The following is a 23074-nucleotide window of genomic DNA, read 5'->3' as shown; positions in this document are numbered from 1 at the left end:
TTTCGAAATAACACACGAAGGCATGCAGCTCCATCTGATCTGCGCTTTTCTGAAAAAAAATTTTGAAGCCTCTGTAGGATCCTTGCAAAAGTGCGCTCAGCTCTTTTGCATGGTTCTCTTTAAGGCAATGACATATACTGGCTCCAATGTTAATAGGTATTTGTTGATATTCGATAGACTGTATTTGGGTTGCATCTAGCACTTGCTAAATGTGCTAAGCCGTGTCGTACATTGCTAGTTCATTAGTCATGAAATATCTCTCTTTTCTCTGCGAGTCAAACAAGGTTGAGTTCTACCTTTTTAGTGACATCCCGAAAAGATCAGCAGCAGACGTAACGCATGTTTAGGATTGAAAGTGAATGAGATCAGTAAACAAGATGATACCTTTTTAAAAACTTTCAGTTTCGACATACTCTGCGGTTTCCATGCAGTCGGCAGCAGAAAAACTCAGAGTCGCCTGTGTAAATGACTTGACTACCACATGGAGTATACTAATTGTCTCTAGACTTGCCCCTACTTGAAATCTTCGTGTTAATATATTATCGTTTTGAAGAACCCAGACCGCATCACAGCAAACTCTACTACTCGAACGAAAGCTAAATATTTTGAATAAGGACGAGTGTCCTAGGAGTTCTTAGTCCAACTGGGATATTTATCTCAACCACGGGGCGTCCAACAGTTGATTACTGTTTTCGTTAGACGACAGTTAGATGATTCCAGCAAAATTCGAAAAACAAAGTAACGAATTCAGCGAGAATTTCCTTTTAAATTTAATTGAGTTAAACAAATAAACTGAAATTTTTAATTTTGTAATAAACAGGGGTGTACTTGTTTAAAATACTTTTAAAGAAATTTGCTCTTTATTATTTAATTTTTAACAATTTCCTGTATATGATTAAACTAATAATTTTTTTTGTTACTTTTGGAGTGCTCCTGATACAAAATTTTAACCATGAATACTATAATTTGTTTGGTAATAAAGAAAATTTTCATAATTTAAACCTTAATTGCGTTTATTCTAGAAGTGAAATATGTAAACATAATTAAGTTAACTTTTTTTTTTGCTTCTTGTGTTTTTAATAAAACTTTCTTAAATAAAAATATTTTTGGTAAGAAAAAAACTATGTTGCCAAATTTGAAAGTTGAATATTCAAAGATGTGAATATGTGAAATATAGCAGCCATACGAAAGAAGTTTATTTCCATTTTAATATTTTCCTAGAGGCTTCTCTACGCTCATGGCAATGCGTGCAGCGGTGTGAAATTAATGTAATATTATCTTCTGCCATTTTGTTGCCTGCCTTCAGCAAGTCACCCTTAGGTGTGACAATAACTTGAGTCTTACTTGCAGTTCCAATAGAAAGTTCATCAACAGCCAATGCATTTCGCTGTCAAAGTGATAAAGTGCGCATGAAAAGTAAATAAACGGGCGTGAAATTTTTGGGGGAAATAAGATTTTGGAAACTTTCTAGGTAAAAGTGGAAACTACAACTTTCTTTATATATCACTATAACCTCTATGGTAGATTACGGTAGTTCTATATGGAGATATTCAGTAAAATAACTTTATCAAGCTTGGTAGATTTACGCGTCCATATTTGTATCGGTTAGCGCTAATATTTCAATTTGTTTATTTTTATATTAGCGCGTTTGTTTAATGAATTCTGCATAGTCGCACCACGACAGATGCATACATACCTCAGCGTATACAAAATATAAGTATATTATTGTACCTAGCTCTAATTAAAAGAGGTGTAAATGCTGGTTCAATTCAGATACCGAACGTAGACTGAAATTTTTAAAATGTTTCATTGAGAACTCAAATTCAGTTGCTAGGTCAGCGTGTACCTCACATTCGAAGGAAATCGATATAAGTATGACTCGCTTTTCCTTTGGTGAAAAAGATTTGGTAGTTGGAGCCATGGACTGCATGTAACAGGTTCCACAATACATACCAGGGTTAAACTCTATTTATTAACAATCTTCATACAGAGCAACTACTAAAAACTGTATGAATCACTCGGTATACGAGTATGTCATGAAGAGCAGGCTTTAGCGACTCCACGGACTTCAAGTCATCCGAATGGATACAAATGTTCCATACCTGAAAACGTTCGATGAGGTACTGAAGGCGCTGCATTTTCTCCGTCAAAAACACAATCGGCTTGAAATTTAGTGCGTAAAATACATATCTTCTCAAAAGCGATGCAACGTTGGTGGGACTTGGAAGGAATTATCAGCTACCAGCTATTTCACCAGACCGGACTTGTACTATCAACAACGAATCAGATTAAATCGATTAGAAGTAGCTAAAGTTGGTGAATAGGAAGGATGTGTTACTCCACCAAGACAACACTAGGCGGCACATATTTAAAGCGCACCAGAAACTCCGCGAGCTGGGATGGGAAGTTCCAGACTTGTCATCTGCCGAATATCCCTTTACCCATAATTTGAAATATTTTCTTCATGGTCAAAAACTGGTCTGAAAGGGATTTTCTGCAAATAAGCTAATCAGAATTACTAAGAACAAAGCTCTCTGCCTATGTATTTCTTCCCTCTTTCAGTCTTTAAAGATCGTTCTAGCTTTCTGTAGCTATCATACTCACTTTCAAATTGGGAGGAGTTTCATATATTCAAGGTGAAGTCCACATGAACAAGGCTGGCGTCATAAAAATGCAAATGTTTTTGATGGCGCCATCTTTTTAATGTGTTAGTGCGTTGGAAGTTACATCCCTAGCTGACTTCTCGTGAAATCTTGATGACATTCGGTTCAGTGGAAGCAAAGTTATTGCGTCTAAAGTGTCAGTATATTTGTGTCACCGGTACAAAAGTGAGTTTCGAACAAAGAGCTAATTTTGTTTTAAAATTTGTAAAATGATTACCGAAACATTTGAGTTGATGAAAAAAGTTTATGGCGATGATTGTCTATCCCGTGTCAGAGTTCATGAGGGGTTTACACGTTTCAGATAAGGTTGTGAGGACATAAATGACAATGAACGTACGGGCGGCCCAAATCATCAGTAGTCACCGAAAACTCCATCGAAATTGTTCGTAAATTTATCAAAAGCGGACCGAGATCATAGTTGAAATTCATGGAATCCGAGTTGAAGAACTCCAAAACATCGATTTATCGCATTTCAACTGACCATTTGAACTTGCAAAAGGTCTGTGCACGTTTCATTCCGCAAAAGTTAACTGAAGACCAACAATTGCTTAGATTTCAACATTTGAAAGACCTCATTAAAGAGGCGAGAAAAGACGAGAACTTCCTTTACAACATTGTAACTGGTGTTGAAACGTGCCGTTTCCAACATGAACCTGAAATTTAGCGTCAAAGTGCCGAATGGAAGGCCCCAGACGAGCCAACACCCAAAAAATTGCTATTGGAGAAGTCAAAAATCAAGTCGATGCTTATTTGTTTCTACAATTTCAAGGGAATTGTACACAAGGAGTTCATGCCAATGCCCCAAACCGTCAATGCAATTTTCTTTTTGGCGTTGTGAAGCGTGTTTTGTATCGCATTCGTCGAATTCACCCTATATACTGCCAAGGAGGAAGCTGGGGCTAATTGCATGATTAAGCACCATCTCGTCAATCCACTCTTGTGACTGATTTTTTTACTAGAAATCGCATTTTAACGACGAATCACTCACCGTATTTGCCTGATATGCCTGCCTGTGACGTCTACCAATTCAGAAAATTGCATTTGGCCATGGAAGGAAAGCGTTTTGGGTCCGTAGAGGCCATCCAAATGGCTTGTACCGACATCCTTAAAGACATTCTGGTCAATGATCTGAAACACTCTTTCGAAAAGTGTATAGAGGCCAGAGGGGACTATTTTGAGTAAATAAACTCGAAGTTATCAGAACAAAGCTCCTGTCGTTCATATTTTTTATTTTATTTTTTTATTTCAGTTTCGTTTATTTGGGAATTCACTTTGTATTTTAGTTAAGTAAATGCACTCTCCCAATGTCCACTTTACGAGCAACGCCATGAAAGCCTTCTGTGTAGTCAATATGCGTTTAAAGAGCCATAAATTAATAGAAATTTTATTGTAGCCACAGCAATGTAAAAATTTATGGAATATGTACTTATACATTAATGTCCATCCGTATCAGACTACGCGCATGTATGTGTGATTGTAGGCAATTTCCCAGTAGTATTTTTTCTTGATAAATTTTCACTAGATCCAGTTGGAATACTTTGGTTTTATACAGCAGTGGTTCTAAAAAAAGTATGCGAAAGCCGCTTACAGAGAAGCGAGGTCCTCCATAAGAGAACACCCTGCGATCACTTCTTTAAGAAAAGCCACCCGAAAAAGTAATAAGCTTTCGCTTACGGAAATTGCCAAAATATTATATTATATCTAATGACAAATTATGCTCTCTAAAATTTTAATATAAATATTAAATAATAAATATAATTTAAATTAAATAATTGCTGTTTTAAAATAAGGTCTCAAATTTCGAAGAATAAATGGCAGAAAGGAAGTTGTACGCCATAGTTTAATTTATTTTACTCGATTAAAAATATATCCTTATTTTTTGAGTAATTTTAATATTTAAAAATTGATCCCTGAGTTTATGTTATACTAATTTTCAACTGTGGCGGCCGCCGTAGCCAAATGGGTTAGTGCGTGACTACCTTTCGGAAGTAGTAGGAAGAAAGTAGGTTCGAATCTCGGTGAAACACCAAATTAAGAAAAACATTTTTCTAATGGTGGTCGCTCCTCGGCAGGCAATGGCAAACCTCCAAGAGTATTTCTGCCATAGAAAGCTCCTCATAAAAATATCTGCCATTCGGAGGCGGCTTGAAACTGTGCGCTCTTCCATTTGTGGAACAACATCAAGACGCACGCCACACATAAGAGGAAGAGCTTGGTGAAACACCCAAAAAAGGGTGTACGCGCCAATTATATACATATATAATTTTCAACTTGATAAGGCCCATCATCTAAGAGATGGTTTCACATTTTGTCGCCTTGAAGCCCTTGTGCGGCGGTCTGTGTCATATCTAGATTGTTTTTTTGCAAACTAACTTCCTGAATCCTTTTCCGATAAATCGTATATTATATGAATATTGCTGTATATTTTTATGTTACCAATTTAGTACGTGGTTATTTTTACACTTGTCAGTTGTCTTGCTGCTTAAATATTTTGATATAAATATTGTGAACTTTTCTTACCGACCGTAGTTAAACCTATCAACTCTCAATAGCCCTGAAAATTCCACGGCGCATTCGCTGCCGTTTACAAGCGTTTTGCATATAATATTTCACTGACTTTTATGAGTGGTGCACACTTTTTACTTGAATTTCAGACAATTTTTCATAATGAAGCTCTTTACCTCCAGTCTTGCTGGGTTTAAATGATATAATATTACACATGAATAAACCCACAAAGTGAAACGTAAAAAATCGCATTTGTGTCGGCAGAGACATCTGTCTGTGCGTAGGTGGGCTTGGATGGGCGGGTTAACACTTTATTTTTCACTTAGACGAACGATTTGTGGCGGCGGTGCAGTGCGGTGCTTAACGCGATCGTGTCATTTTACGTATTTTATGTGGTACAATCATAAATACCGAATTACCGTTGCACGCAGTCCTATATTTGTACGTATATATAGTATATGCACATAAATATATATGAATTATTTGCACAAAATGCGAATGCGCAATTGTCGGACGCATATACACTTATACTTGACTACTTGACTAGCTGACCGATTGACTGGTGTGAAGTATGCTTTTAAGCGACGGTTGCAGATAGACTGCGAGCTGCCATAAAGGTGAATGTAATAACGAGATGTACGACCGCTGAGTGGGATAATAAAAATACATTTTCCTTCTTTTATTGACCTTCTCAGCGCTTGGACGTCTCCTCGAGCATTTCCTACATGGAATAGCGGTGAGTGTAATGAAATATTATTTAATGCAAACCTGAAATGAAACGCCTGCAAAAGATAGGGTCAATGAACGACACAAGTGACGAAAATGATTGTGTCGTAGAAATGTTTTTGTTTTAATTTTTTCTTTATTTTTGAGAAGACTTAAATATGCAGCGCCCAGAAGCTTTTGAGAGAAAAATGTACTTAATTTGTTGAATGACTTCTACATAAGAATTATAAAAATAACAAAAAGGTGCTCATAAAGACACTTATACTCCATGACAGCCAACATCATAGCACTTCCAACAAATTTATATGCAAATTTGGACTTGGGTACACAGGGTGGCGGGCGGCCGAAACAGGAATTGCAAATGTCATGTTATGTTCTAGTAAATCCTCTGCCCACTTATGCCAGCAAATAGGCACAGATACATACACATACCTACACATACTAAGGTAGTTTTAAAGTTGTATGTATTTACATCAAAATAGTTGTGTCTACCCTGCAGGAAAAATTACTTTTCGCTAGTTGTCAACTACTTTGCTACTCATGTGCCGATTGTATTCAGTCTGTTATAGTAGTTGTCACACCTGCGATCGTCTTGCGTTTTTTGACTGCCCTTGTTCGTCCTCATACTGTAAGATGCTGCTTGGAGTCGATTGGGAGAGTGAGTAGTAGTATTTTATTTTAATTACACGATTTTAATTCTTCGACCTAATGGATTGGTGCATGACTACCATTGTGGAATGCGTAAGCTCGAGTCTCCGTGCATGGAACAACAAAATGATAGAAAAAGATGTTTCTAAAAGCGGTCGCCCCTCAGAAGGTAATCGCGAATCGAGTTTATTTTTGTATGAAAAATCCCCTGATAAAAAAATAATTTGGAGTCGGCTTAAAACTGTAGGTCGCTCCATTTGTGGAACGAAATCAAAACGCATACCACAAATAGTAGGAGGAACTCGGCCAAAAAACTAACAGTAGTGTACGCCCCAAGTATTTGATTTATTTGTTTTTATTTTTATATGATTTTATTGAAATTCTAGCGAAAATCCGACTTGTATAGCTGTGCTGCTAAAGCAAACTTTATTTAATGAACACTTCTGTAAGCGCTTTTGAAATATTTGCAGGGGATACATTCATGAGCTCGCTAAGTGTGTTATTAGCAGAGAATATAGTAGCGCTTCGGTACAGCAACAACGAGTAGAGCGAATAGAGCGAACAGAACTGCCAATTACAGAATAATCAGAGAACTTATAAAAGTTGCATTGGTAGGTTTGTTTGCCGAAGAGCCGAGTGCATAGCGGAGTCAAATACTTACTTATATAGTTATAGCGCGTGTTCATTGTTGTTAATTACATGCACTGTAAATATGTTCAAAGTTAAAATAAATTGTTTAGAAAATTACACCTTTTTTAATTGTGATTTCAAGCTTTTAAACCAATTCCTTGAAATTTTAGAAATAGTTGTCTGATAAAAATAAATATATATTTTAAATGTTTTTAGAATGTATAGAATTTATTTTTTTCTCTTATTTTAACAAATCAAGGGGCGCTTCTGCTCAGTGGGCCTCATTATGTGCTTAATATTTCCACTTCTGTTCTGTTCAGTTCTGATAATAGAATACTACTTATATTTTTTATATTAATTTATGATTAAAAAAAATAATAATTAAAAAAAAAAAATCCAATTTAATTTTTTTAATTCTAAATTTCCCATGAAGTATAATTCTATTTCTACAAATATGACCACTTCACCTCAAACTACTGGGAGGTCTATTGGTTAAATGAAATAATCTTGTTTTTTTACTTTTTTTGTTTTGATTACTGTGAGCGAAATTTACTTAGCCGCGATCACAGCTTGCGAAAAAATAACCCTTTATGAGTTCACTCTTAAAATTTTTGTTATTTTTGCAAAGTGTTTTAGTAAGTGTTAGCAGTGGATATAAATATTAGCTGAAGCAAGACCCTAACTGTTGATAAACTGTGCGTAATATGATTCGCCGCAGTCACATATTATTAGTCTGGTGATAAGTTATCCATATTTTTTGAGTATTTTGTGCATATCTTTTACAGCTAATTTAATGATGTTGATATGGTCCAGAGAAAAAAATTTTAAGGGGACAGATACCTGTAAAATTTCGAAACAAAAATTCGTTTTTTCATAAAATGTTAATATAGTCCTTTAAAACTGTGTCAAAATATTTTTAGAACGTAAATTGGAGTATTTCTTATATTATAGATCGTCAACCGTGGAGACTATATTCTTTGCGTTCGAGCGCTGGGAGAGGTATAGTTACGTTGAACTTTCATGTATTCAAACTATAGACGCGTTTTTCTCAAAACTATATTTTTCGAATTGGCGTACATGTACGTCGAAAAGTTATTGACCGATCTCCTTGAAATTTTGCACACATCTTTTTTATGATATTACTTTCTATGTGAACTTAAAGTTTTCAAAAATATTTCGAAAAATAATTTCCTTGAAGCAAAACTAGGAGGAAATTCGCCTCAAAATTTGTTTTTTTTTTAAGTACCTTATTCCGCGAATTTTTTTCCATTTTTTTTTTGGTTCATATACAAATTATGATATTAATAAACAAAAAAAATTTTGGATTTTTTATTCATGTCACTGACGCCGGTGCTACAATGCCCGCCGATTGAGAAGCCCCTCTGCGACCTTCCTGGAAGAATTGACATCCGCCATCTTAATTGATTAAAATAAAAAAAAAAATTAATATACATTATTTTGATGTATAAATAAACTTTATGCTAATTTTGAAAAAATATATTGACTTCTTCATTTTAAATAATTTTAATAAAAATCAGGGAAAATATGGCCGTTTACAGGTACCTGTTCCCTTAAGCAAAATGGTGCTTAGTATAGAGGAATTAGCCATCAAGTCAATTGATCGGAAAAGGTTATGAGACATTTTTTTAAACAAGAGGAGAAATATGGCATTTTTCCCAAAAAATGTAAGAGTAATACAAATGAACTCGGGAAATATATATATAGCTTTTAGTTGATGTATATAAATATATATATAATTGGCGCTTACACACTTTTTGATATTTGGCCGAATTCTTCGTCCTCATTGACATTTTCAACAGGACAGTGCCAGTATCTACGTTTTCAGAAAGTCAGGGAGGTTATTTTTTCCCGATCAATACCCCTGCTTGACTGGCAGGCCTGAAGTCTGGACCTAAGCTTCCATTGCAAATATTTAGGACATAATTGCAAGGGTAACAGTATTCAACGGTACGAGAACTAAACACCTCAATTCTGTAAAAAATTCACTGCGGAAATTAATTCACCTACTACCAAATATAACTTTTCAGATTGTAAATAACAATGTAGAAATAAGGTTCGATAACACATAACATACTGTAGGTTCATATCATATATAACTACATAGTAGGCACAATATATGCATATTTTCTATCTAAACGTGTTGTAGCTAGGTAGGTAGGTAGATAGGTATAGTGGTTGTCGTTCTATAGTCTCTTCTTCTTCAATGCCGTTACAGCTTCTGCAATAGTCGTTATAGGGCGCTCCCAGTCTAATGGCATGCCTGCCAATCATGCAATGCCCGGTTAGGACCCCGAGAAGATTTCTCATGTTTTTCCTGTTTAGTTTCAACAGTCGATTTGTGCGGCCCATGTTCCATTCCGGTCATGCCATTCTACTAGTTGCATGGTCAGGGACTGAGACCATAGCCTGTTGGCAGCACTGATAGTGTGTTTATCTATAAGCATCTTGCAAGTTGCTAAAGGTATAGGTATGTTCGCTTTATCTGGTTGGATCGGTAATGTGGTACCCAATCTCGCCAGTTGTGTTTTAGCTAATTTCGCGCACAACCGATTACGTAATTTTTGTTTCTCTTCCTCTAATTAATCTCAAATTGTATATTAAGATAAGTAATTGACTGTTCAAGAAATATTGAAAAATATAAGAGCAAGAAAAAGCAGAATGTTTGTTTGCCTATCCAAAGAATTGCATCAAAGAGTTCTAACTGTTAAGCCAAAGAAAATTCTATCGACAGTATATTCTTTATCACAAGAACAATCCGGATGTATAACTAGTCAAGCACTGTCACTTTGAAGTCCCAAGAATGTATTGGAAATATTTGATGTTATAACAAAAACGACAATTCTAATGCCAATTTATTCTTCTATCCACTGCACAACACAAGCTGGCTGAGCCACACTATAAGTTCATACGTCTGCGCAGAATTACCTTGAGCTTCACCAGCTATAAAAAAATTTGCCGACGCTCCCAAAGGCAAGAAATGATTTTCTTATGAAATCTTCAATTTCAACTCTTTCAATACTAGTGCGGATCTATTGCTTTTGCCTGCAGGGTATTACCTCGTAGGCATTTATATAAGTATACATGTATGCGTACTATGCACACTGCGTAAGTACTCGAGAGCTTATGTTCGTTTTTATCAACATGTGTTAGCCATGTTACCGTTGCGCTGATGTACATATGTAAATATATGTCTGGCATGTCGCACAAGTCAATGCAATTTACATGCATGCACACGCACGTGCATACTTAAGTGCATAGGCAAATATGTAATTAAATGTTAAAGAATGAGCGCACACACACATACAGGGTATTAAAAAGACAACATAAAATATTTAAGGATGTAATACTTTCTCCTTTGATATTCGCAGTCGGCTAAAGTTTTATGAAACTATTTCTGTTGAATTCGCAAAAAAAAATCATCCGTCATCAGGCACACCCGCCATCAGTAAGAGTTTTGAGTAGTTCTTCTAGTTTCACTGTCCGAAGAATTACTTCAAATTCCACAATTTGCCAATTGGATCTTTCTGAGGCAAATTCAGCTCATTTTTCGATTACCGCTAGATAACATTTACACCAAATTTCTCCGGGGGGTTGTATATGAAGGACGGACCTGTATTAAGGCCTGCATGATCGCCTGACTTAAACCACTTTAATTTCCTTTTTTGATAATATTATATTTTATATTATATTATATTATATTTGAAAAAATTAATCGTGGATTATCCGGTAAATTGCCTTGCAGCGCAGAAGCTACAAATCACTCAAAAAGCTGTGCAAATCGGAGTCGTTGAGGGAATTTAAGAAAGAGTTCGAATATCCTACAGCCAAAAATTTCATGCCTTCATGCAATTTGAAGAAATACACTGTTTTGGTTTTGCTTTGTTTGTTCTTACACAGGCTTTTTTGGTTCGTTTGTTCCCTACTACGAGTATATAATTGGCGCTTGCAACCTTTTTGCGTGTTTGGCCGAGCTCCTCCTCCTATTTGTGGTCTGCGTCTTGATGTTGTTCCACAAATGGAGGGATCTACAGTTTCAAGCCGACTCTTAACGGCAGATATTTTTATGAGGAACTTTTTCATGCCAGAAATACACTCGGAGGTTTGCCAGTGCCTGCCGCGGGCGACCGCTATTAGAAAAATGTTTTTCTTAATTTGGTGTTTCACCGCGATTCCAACCAACGTTCTCTCAGTGAATTCCGAATGGTAGTCACGCACCAACCCATTCGGCTATGGCGGCCGCAAGTATAAGTATGTATTAGCTTCTTAAATTTTTAACATTATTTTTTTAACACCCTTTACAATTCGAATGTAATGCTTATATCCATATGTGCATTTGAGTCCACAAGTAAGTAAATATAAATTCGCGTAAAATAATTTTGCACTCCGTATAAGAAATTAGCATTTGGCAGGGGGATTATACCCAGAGAACAAAAAACTACAAAAAATCACTAAAAAGGAAATGCATGACCTTAAAACCATACCAAACGCATTACATTTGGAACTTTCTAAAAGGAGACATCGAAATTTTCTTCGCGTTCGCAAAATTTACTGTAATGCCCCTAAAATTTAGCAGCTATGCAGATTAGACCTCCGACCAGCAAAGAAATGTGAAATGTTGTTTTGAGAGATAATATTTAATAGGAGGTAGGTATTTCGATGAATGATCAAAAAATGGTTTTTGCTTGACACTTTTGTTTTTATTTTTTTCCATCCTCCACTATTTGTTGAAACATATTCTTTAAATTAAATATTTGTTTCTTCAGTGGTACATAAGTCCTACCAAACTAGGCTCTGAATTTCCCCCCTTATCACAAGTCAACTCATAGCCGGGAAGTGGTTGAGCTCTTATTTTCTTACAAGACGGGATCAAATTTAGTTGGAATGTCCTGGATGACACTTAAGCTTTATTCTTATTTATTCAATAATTTCTTACAAACTAGATTCAAAAAGTTAGAGATCTCAAGGAGTAACTTTTTGTTTCTAGGATGGCAAAGTAAATTACAAACTAAAAGATGGCAATGAAAACCTGAAGTAGGCCAAATGACTAATTACTTCTACAGGACCTACTAATGTTAAACACAAATAACTTTTGCAATAATGATTTATTTTGGTTAATTGTTTTTATACATTGAATCTATTTTATGGAAATTCTGTATGAAACATTACATCAGACAAATCTCCACCATTTTTCTCGATACAAAGATAGGCTATTTTTAACGAGTTTTCCATTACACCACATAATGTTTCTGGGAGAAGGCTCAGTATTTCGTCTCGAATATTTTGCTTCAGCTGTCTAATAGTCTCTGATTTATTAAGAAATATAAAAGAAGTCGGGCGTAGTCAAGTCTGGTGAACGAGGTGGCCAAGGGAAATCTGAATTTTTGGAAATCAAACGTTCGCCAAAAATTTCACCCAGCAGGCCCATAGTTTGCCTAGCAGCATGCGCATGCAGGATACTGCTCCGCCATTGACCGCAAAGAGTTTTCAATAAATGTTCTGTAAGAAGCCCCTGAAATCGATACCGGCGTTTCATCCTCATTTTCGAAGAAATATGGACCGATAACTCTAGTGGCCATAACACCGCACCAAATAATACATTTAGATGGGTGCAACTGATGTTGGTGTGTTGCCCTTGGATTTTCAGAGCCCCACAATCTACAGCTTTGTTTGTTGACATAACCATTTAAATGGAATTGCGCTTCATCCGACATATGCCAATATTGACGCTGCGTTAAAACAATTGATCGTTGACAAGAATAGAAAACTTAATAATTTTAACGCCTTGTGTTGTACTGTAGGGTTCCATAATAAATTTCCAGCAATTCATTTATAACCTATAAAAAGAGAAAAATAGATATGTCAAAAAATAAAAAAAGTTATTTGTGCTTACATTAGTAGGTTTTATTTAGCCCACCCTGTACTTTGAATTTTAGCACAGCGACTTTCAGTCCGATGCATACTTTAAGCGTCTTTTTCTTTATAAAGGGTTTTTGAATAAGGGCGGGTAGATGTTGAAATCGTCAATCGTGGCGTTTGCTGTGTGGCACATAGCGCCGTCCTGCTGGAACCACATGTCATCTAGGTCCATATGGTTCAATATGGGCAATAAGAAATTGGTTATCATCGTTGTGTAGCGCTCGCTGTTGACGGTGACCGCCTCACCAACGTCGTTTTCAAAAAAGTACGGACCAATGACGCCGCCGGCCCAAAATCCACACCAAACGGTAACTTTTTGAGGATGCATTATCACCTGGTGAACCTCGTGTGGATTGGTGTCGTCCCATATCCCGACGCAAAATTCGCCAAGTTGAAGTCTGCGAAAGGCCAAGTTTTTGTGCACGGGGAGGAATAGACTGCCTCGGGTTCTGCTGTACACTTTCACGGATCGCGGCAATGTTCTCGGCTGATCTTGCGTTTCTTGAACGTACGGGTGTTGGCTGATTGTTTACTGACCCGGTCGTCTCAAATTTGGCCACCAAACGTTGAAGAGTCGACTTTGAAGGGCCACCACGTCTACCGAAAAATGGGCGCAATGCGCGTTACGTTTGCGTTAGTGAACACTCATTTTGATAATAAAGTTTTATGATTTGAACGTGCTGTTCAATCGTCTAACTTGCCATGATGATTTGGCATAAACAACTGAATAATAAACAAAAGATTTGACAGATGTCACCAAAACAAAATGGCTGGCACAGGGCGCCAAAATCGACCCGCGCCAATTGAAAAACCCTTTACTATATTCCCTGAGTCGACGCTGTTCAAAGCTTAAACAAATTGTAACCAATTGAGTGGAAATTTTCACTCTCATTTTCATAGTGCACGTAGGTACGGGCGGTTTATTTGATATATTATCTAGTTTTAGGTCGTGTAAAGTTTTTGATTTTTTCCTTAATTACAAAGTTCAAAAACTTTGTTTAAGTGCAAATCTCGATGTACCAAGGATATTTTTCTAATCTTTTGTGGAAGCTGTTTTCAAACGATTTTTGTTTTTTGAAAACTTAAGTCTTTTCACAGCTTTTTATAGAGGATTTTCTACCGATTTTTTTTATTTTGAAGGTTTTTAAAACTCACCATTTTAACCGAAAACAATATATCACTTTTCAGACGATTCGTTTTTTTTTTTTTTTTATTATTTAATTTTCAGATTTTACAAAACTGATATATCAATAAAAATGTATATTATATTTCAAAGCTCTTGTTCTAAAAATTTTTCGAATTATTATTTTTATTTTTCGGTATGAAACTATAATTTTTTTTAAATCCTATTTAGGAAAACTCGATGTTTAAATAAAACTATATGTTTCAAAATTCGTGTATTTAAGTTCTGTTTTATTTATTTAATTTTTGGTATGCGAATTTTAAGTTTTTGAGTGCAATATAAGGGCAATAGAAGAATGTATTGTGTTTGTCGTAAATTAATAATTATATGATGTTGAAGCAGACATTCAGAGCAAAACAGACATTTGTGCAGCGTCATATTCGTTTTTATTAGTTTGACAAAAAAAAACAATAACAGCCTCTGAAATTTAGTAGATACAGTAAATGAGTATTTTCATAATTTTAATTCCTTTGGCTTCTCCATTGCAGGAAATTTGTGAACAATGCTACCGCTAGAGTGGTTTACACAATGAAAAAGTTCCTACACAATGAAAAAGTAACCAATATATCGTCCCCTTAGTATAACAATAGCCTATGTGCTCATAGGCTATTATTTTTTTATTGAATATTTGGATTCTCCATCGTCGACTTTATATGTGGTCAAAATTTTGTCAAATTCTAGTTCCACAAAGTGGGTCAAAACGTCAGTCAAAAAATAATAAATATTTACAGACAAAGAGATTTGAGTGAGAGCTACTTTCGAGAAAAAGTTTGAAATTCATTTTCTCAAAACATCAAAAAATGTATAGGCTATTTTAATACTAAGGGGACGATATAACCCCACGATTTCCATTATTTATCGATTTGATTTTCAAAATTGACCTACGAGAGCGTGCCTTGTCGTGAGCGTCGATATTACCAGGCCATTACTTTGCTGTAGCTTTCGATATTATAATATGTTGGGTTTGTAAAAACGGCGAATTTTTTGGTCGCCTGATTAGACATTCCCACTTTGTAGCGGTACTGAAAATATACACCGAATTATTACTTTTTTTAACTAAGGACAAAAAATGTTCACTTTTTTACTTTAACTGAAGCATAAAGTCGGCTTCAAATAATGCGATATAACTTACTAACTCACCATTTGTGGAACAACATCAAGACGCACACCACAAATAGAAGGAGGAGCTCGGCCAAACACCTAACAGAAGTGTACGCGCCAATTATTTATTTTTATTTAACTCACTAAAGACATTGAACGGATAATGGTTAGATATTTTTACTTCAGCATCACTTACATATTGGCATAATGCTGGTTCGCTGTGATTAAGGGAATTCATCAACATGCATTTGATCGCATTCGGCCGCAATTGGTATGAATATGACTACCACCATCCAGAGCCAAACTTATGGATGTACGAGCATGTTAAAGCAGGGAAGAAAGTGATGGGGATATTTATGGAAATTAAAGTATACCAAAAAAACTTGATATATATATTATACTGGGCATATTCTATGTAAGAGAGTTTAGCTTTAATAGGAAGGCACAATTTGTGGTATCCAGGGACTTGACAGAATTTTTAATAAAATTTGGTTGAAGAGCCAAATAACAGAGGTCTATGATTTTCCCAAAGAAATATGAGTGTTTAATCAGTAGATAGCCTTAGTTAGTGCCTTTTTTCTTTTAACACAAATATTTATAATTTGTACTTGTAATTGCATTACATTTGAAAATAAAATAAATAATTAAAAACTATGAAATGTTGTAACCTTTGCCTTGTTATTTGTCTCAAATTTGGGTCAATCTTGTTATGATGCGACTGAATTCGTCGAGTACCAGTTTTCATCGTCGAAATCTAAAATGTGGTTAAATATATCAAAATAAAAAAACGTAGGGGTTTTCCACCAGTTCTGCTTTAAGGGAAGGACACACTTTTTTTATTCAAGAATATCTAATTCAACTCTTCTTTGAATAATAACAAACATTTTGTTTTTTTAAATTTGCACTTTATCCGTCCATAAGTTCTGCCAGAGTAGCTTTTAAAATTTTCATGCTAACTATTGACAATAATCGAATAAAACCATATCAGCATGCGCTGAGTATGGACGCTTATGAAACATTTTGTATATTGGCAATATTTTGTAATAGAATTTGACATATTTTGTTTGAAATATGTAGTGATTAAACTATTGCGCAGCGTGCGAGCCTAGTTTAGTGTGGAAAATCTGTGAGCTTAGCGGTTTATCTGCAAGCGGAAAATAGTTTTAAATATGAGCCATACATGTTTTTATATGTATTTGTTGGCATACATATTTATGTATAGTGGTAGATATAACAATTTAACAGGCACATAGTTAATGTGCAGTGGATGACCATGCAATGCCTAATACTTTTTCTGGGTATAAATGGAGGTCTTAAACTCTAATTAAATTAAATAATTTTATAGGTTTTAACTAAAAGTCCTAATGGATTAAGTGAAAAAATGCTAAGTCATCAAAATACACCGAAAGCAATAAGATGCACTATTCTTACACCGCGAACGGAAATTTCGGAGTGTTTTTTGGAAAAACCTGGAATAAGCAGAAAAATAGGTGCAGAACGAAAATGAAGCAGAATTAACGAAGTAGGCTTATTTGCGCGAAAACCTGCCTAAAAGCCACATTCTTCACTTGGAATGGACGAAAAAGTGTGCAATTAAACGGAATGCAACTTTAGAAAGGCGGCTGTTGTCGTCGTTCTCATTGTTGTTGGTGTTGGTGATGCTACTGCTGTCGTTACTTTTGTTGTTGGTAATGATTACGACGATGTTGATGACCAAGGTGTTGTTGTTATTGCCGTTTTTGTTGTTAAAGTATTCATAGTCTTTATATATTTTTATGGATTGTGACTGAAAAGCAGAGCGACTTCAAAAAAAGTATCAAATGAAAATTCAATTTGCTTGAATTCCGATGGAAAAGCATGTAGTGAACACTTTTTGAATTTTTTTGGAATTGAGTTAGAAGAACTATTAGAGAGTTGGAGTTCGATATGCAGCCGTATGATATACATAGCTATGACGTGACGATGAAGACTGGCAAACGGGACTGTTTTCAAAAATATTTTAGGTAACCATCTAATTTAATTAATAGAAGAGTTTCAGTGCCGAACTTATATTGCAATTTTCGAAATGATTAGGTGCTCTTAATTTCTTTGCTTTTAGTCTATTAGGCAATCAGACACTATAATAATTAAATAAAATATCTATTTAGTGTTTTTCTAGTGCAGGAATTTTTTAGCAGAGGTCAGCATTTCTACGACAGACTCAGCGCATGATAACTCTAATATAAACCCTATCAAGACATGTTGCCATATCACAAAAATGCAGATAACGATGTAGGCACCCAACTGCCTTGCTAAGACAAGGTGATCAAAGATGGAAAAATTACGCTACTGCTTTACAAAAATTTTATCCATAGAGTGTTGAAATTCAAGCGTTCATTAAAAGGAAATAGACCGCAAAAAGTATTGAATGCTAAATAAAAAACTATTGCTTAAATATATGAATATGTATGTACGCTCATAATAATTATGTTTAATAACTCAAAATAATTTAATAAAAAATATTGCTGAAATTGTAATTAAAAAAAAATTTTTTTTTCTCATACTGATAAATTCTGCAGAATTTATGTTGTATTATTAATGTTTTAACGTAGTAGTGTTTCAACAGTAGTTATTGTCTTTAACATTAACATATATTTTCAATATTTTTTAAGTTTTAGCATAAATATTTTTATTTGGAAAATAACAGAAATCGTGATTTTTCACAGCTATTAACATTTTTATGCTTGCCTCTGAATTATTACCAATTTTGCTGCGCTTATTTCATTTTAATAGTAAAGGGTGGTTAAATTTCAAGGACCGATGTTGAATGTGAACCACACCTAAACGTAAAACGACACCGTTGGACTTCTTTCTTTGGGGTTATTTGAAAGAAAAGGTGTACGTCGATAAGCCAGCAACAATTCAAGAACTAAAAGATGAGATAATTCGGCACATTAAAGGCATAGAACCCCAATTATACCTCAGCGTCATCGAAAATTTTGACCGTCGGATGAAGGTGTGACGCCAAGGCCGCAGCGGCCATTTGGCCGATAGTTCGTTCCATACGTAATTGAGCCATACCAATATTATCATAATGAAGAGAAATGACAATAGTTTCGTAAAAGCATTGTATTTTATTCAAAATCAACACCGGCCCTTAAAACTTAACCACCCTTTATATGTGTGCGCATATTTTTTCCACACATAAATTTTGAAAACAAATTGGCATGCGTTGCTGCTAATGCCCGCCAGGTACAACACGTTTGGCGTGTTTGCGGCAAGTGGCGCTTGTAGTGAGGCTGCGCGATATTTTATCGAACTGCATAGATGTGGATACGTATGTACATATGTAGGCCTTTAACAAGCAGAACAAAACAAAACCAAAAAAACAGTTTGGTACTTTATGAGCCAAGCGCTTGTGAATGTAAGAATATCAGAAAAAAAAAATTAAAAAGTTGTTGAAAAATGTTTCGCTTTGATTTTTGTTTTTTCCGCATTTTTTTTTTTTTTTTTTTGTTTTGTTTTTGCTTGCAACGTGCTGACAACCAAAGTTATGTTACTCATACATATGCGCGCTGAAATTTTTAACATGAAAACATCTTTTTTGATATTTATATGTTCAAACATACATATTTATATGTTAGGGTGGTGCACAAAATTTCGAAATAGTGAATTTTTATTGCGTATCGCTCCAAAATTGTTCTGTATTGAAAAAGATACATTCATTTTTTAACTGTCGACTTAGTAATATGAAGGAGCAGCAAAGCTCTAAAGTAGTTATGTATTTTATATTTAATATAATTTTGTAAAAAATAATATGGTAGAACATATTTTTTCTTTAGACACAATAGAACTTTGACGTACTAATAACTGTTATTGAGGAAATTATTTTAAATATTTTTTCAAGTTATACAAAGGCTTCGTAAAACATGAATCCATTTTTTTTTAATAATTTTTTTTTAGAATTCTTGTATTCGTTGTTAAACAACAACAACTTCTTGTTTGTCATTGTTTATTTAATACATAATTCATTGTTGTTATTCACAAACAAAAAAAAAAAAAAATTTTCTCGCGTCTGAAGAAGCATATCCTTGGTTGGTTGGTTTAAGGGTGACCCCGCATCGGAGTACCACATAGACCGCAAGTTGGGTCCGTTGTGTTGCCCTAGAGCTCATTATTTTAAATGATTTCCCCACCTAACCGAGATTTTTATTGTAGATTTTGATCAAAGATATTAATTCGTTTCGAAAATTTGATGAGAGATTCGATTTTCAGGTCCGAGAGTACTGAAAGATTGTCAATTGTTGGAGAGCCTAGAAGAGCGAGTCGACTTCTGGCTAGACCCGGACAACTGCACAGCAAATGTCTGCTCGATACTTCCTCATCTTCGTCCTCGCAGTATCTGCACAGGCCGTTCTGAGGAACCCCGAGCCGACGTGCGTGAGTGCCCAAAAGGCAGTGGCCGGTGATAAGAGATGTTATATGCCTTAGTTCGTGTTTCGAAAGACTTATAAGGGTTTTTGTCTGTTTCAGATTGTAGGATGGCCAGATTTGTCTGGTCGTAACGCAAGTAGTTTCCACTCGCCACCTCCGATCAGCAATGCTGTGAAATTCTCGATCGATGAGCATTTTACATGTTGAGAGCGGAATGTGGATTGTGGGTAAGTCACTAACATTTGATTGCGCAGCTCCAGCTCTTGCGAGCTCATCAGCTTTGCAGTTCCCTTACTGGCCATATCCTTACTGGCCTAAAAATTAAAATTTTTTAATTAATATCGAATTTTTTGTTGTTGTTTTTTTTCAACACTGAGTTTTATTTACTAAATCGAGTGTAACTAAACACAAGCCTATCAATAAGTGTTTAAGCCTTAAGGAGTGGGGGGTCAAAAAAGAGTAGATTTTTGAGAATTTTTTTTTTAAGTAGAAATGATTATTCGAGGATCGGACAAAAAGCAATTTATTACATATGTTTTAAACTATGTTTGTGTAAATGTTTACTAAAAAATATTGAAAATTGGTATATTTATGTCAATAAAAGTAACGAGTTAAAAAAAAAATGACGTCTTCTGGTGGCAGCGACACAACAATGAATGATCATCTGAAATCAGAAACCCAAAAATTTTATTAATCTACACAATAGTGGCTATTTGTTCAAGCCGTTGTACGCAGCCGTTTCTTGTTTTTTTTTTTTTGTTTTGACAAATTGGTGGTGATTTGAATTTCGATGTGTGTTTTTTTTTATTTTCATCAGGCCCAAGAAAATAGTTATTTTCAAAATCTTGAAAATCGGGCTTGTTTTTGTCTGCGTATCTCTTCTTAATGCGGAGTGATACTTTCTTTGGAGTCGTGATATGCCAATTGTCCGTGTGAGAGCAGTAACAAAAGGGTTTGATTGGGTCTCTAATTTTTTCAGATATTTTTCTCACCTTTTTTTCAACTGAAGCCGCTATTTTGAGATCTCTATGGTACTCCTGATAAAGTTGTTAGCACCTTAGACGGCACCTATTTATGATATCGATGTTAAGGGAATGCCACAAAATTGTACACCATACATCCCTATTGGTCTCACAATGGCATTATGTAGCAGTTTTTGCTCTATTTTTCCTGTAAATTACCTGTTCTTTAACCAATAGGAGCTTCAAATTTTCGAATTTATTTGTACTTTTTTGGCAAAAATATATCGAATACTTTTTCTCAAATGACTTACATGATGCTTTGCTAAACTTTTAAATATCAACCGATTTAAAAAAAAAATGTCGTTTTCTTTTCAATATAAAAGCATTCTAGAGTCTGTGGTAATAAATACTACATTCAGTAGTTCGACTATGTACGCACCACCCTAGTATTTGTATATTTATAGTTACATGTATGTTCTTATGTTCGCATTAGTGTTCTTATGCTTGTAAAAGTTATATGAAAAGGCCATGATGAAGTGGCACATCCAATCATAATTCAACTTTGACAGTTTTCCAAACGACTTTGTAGCGTGCAATTTAGATTTTTTTATTTGTTGTTACATTTTTTTTGTTTTTTTAATTTTTTGCTTTATATTCGATTTTTGCGCAGCAAGGACACATGTGCTAAAGTAGATTTATAAATCATATGTACACATTTAAATGTAGCATCTACATACATATGGCTGTGTAACAAATGTAGCACAAGCTGCTCAACGCAAAAAGTTACTCATACGCCCTGTCGACTAGCCAGCAGCCGTAACAAATAATGGCAGTAGACCATGCAGATGCAAATACGCATTATCATTCGCCTATGAAATGAAATTATGTATAAATCATATTTGCAGGAAAAGTTTGGCGATAGCTCAGCCTAACTCATGCCAGCCCCAGCACGCTGCTACTTACAGCCTGAATGTCAGCTAAGCTAAGTTGGATGTGACACCCATTGTTAGAGTTTTTTTATTATTATTATTTCCTTGATGTTTTCCCATTTCATTTTTTTCGCTCCCCATAGACCGCTGTTTGATTTTTCGGCTTTTACTGTCAGAGTGTTGTGCGCAGAAAAAAATAAAAAATAATAAATTATAATCAAAAGAAGGTAGCAGAACCGTCGTCCACTTGGCGCTTTGGCATAGATGGCCAGTATAGAAAAGTAAAAATATTAATGTTACTGTTCTGTTGTATTTAGACCCAAAGGGTTGCCATATTTTACATGCTGTGCAGTTCACATGCTGGCATGCGTCGTTTTGGTTTGCTGCTCCTTTGCTAACCCTGCACATCGCAGCGTTTCACAACCTTTAATGTGTTTCAGCTACATCTCTGTATATATATATATATTTTTAATTTTTGGTAGCTGTTAAAGAAGACACCAATGGAGTTAGCGCCATGGAAACAGATACATACAAATAACCAAAATAATATATTTATGCAGCTCTTATTCCCATTTTCCACCAAATGCTTTGCGGTCGCATTTTTGGTTATTAAAAGCAAAAATGTGCAAGCTAAAAAATGTTAATCCTGCCGAGAAAAAAGCTAAATCTGTGGAAAAATGATTAATGGCTCCAGAAGTTAACAACGAAAAATGAATTATGAACGGTGACTGCTACAGAGCCTCGGTGCTTACTATTCTGCTCTGCTCATTTATTTACACCGGCACCTTTGTGTCACTAAACCAAGTACTTGACTTGTCTATTGTCCTTTATAACTGTTCTTTGCAGTTTCTCTCAGTTGTAGTCATTTTTCTAGGCACGCTGAAAGCTTTAGTCTTTTCACATTTTTTAAGCTTTGACTTAATTTTCCAATTATATTTTAGGTGTAAGATTTATTGAAGTCGTGGCGTTAAAGCTTAAATTGAAGATACGAAGTGGCTAAACTAAAATGCTTGTTGGCACAAGTGAGCCAATTTAAAAGATTTCTCTGAAGTTTTTTTCTTTTAATAAACTTTATTAAATTAAATACCAGCCATTTCTATTGAAGATTCTCTTTTATTTGCAAAGTCAGCAAATAACTCCTCAGTGTAGATGTTTTGGGCAGTTTTGCATGAAAAATTGATGCAATTGTGTTTTACTTGACTTCACTGAGTTCCACTATATTCTGTTCCAAAAGTTGTTCAGTAATCGAAGCTAAAATAGTCCAATGTGTGACAGAACCTATTCAAACTTAGTTAGATTCTGTCAGGTCATCAAAGTGATGGATAGTCTAGCATTGCCATAATGGAAAACGATGCTATTGCTGTTAGTTAATTCTCG

This window comes from Anastrepha ludens, chromosome 2 (genome assembly GCF_028408465.1).
Source record: "Anastrepha ludens isolate Willacy chromosome 2, idAnaLude1.1, whole genome shotgun sequence".
In the NCBI taxonomy this organism is placed as follows: domain Eukaryota; kingdom Metazoa; phylum Arthropoda; class Insecta; order Diptera; family Tephritidae; genus Anastrepha; species Anastrepha ludens.
The sequence above is the reverse complement of the archived record's forward strand: the minus strand, read 5'-3'. Positions refer to the sequence as shown.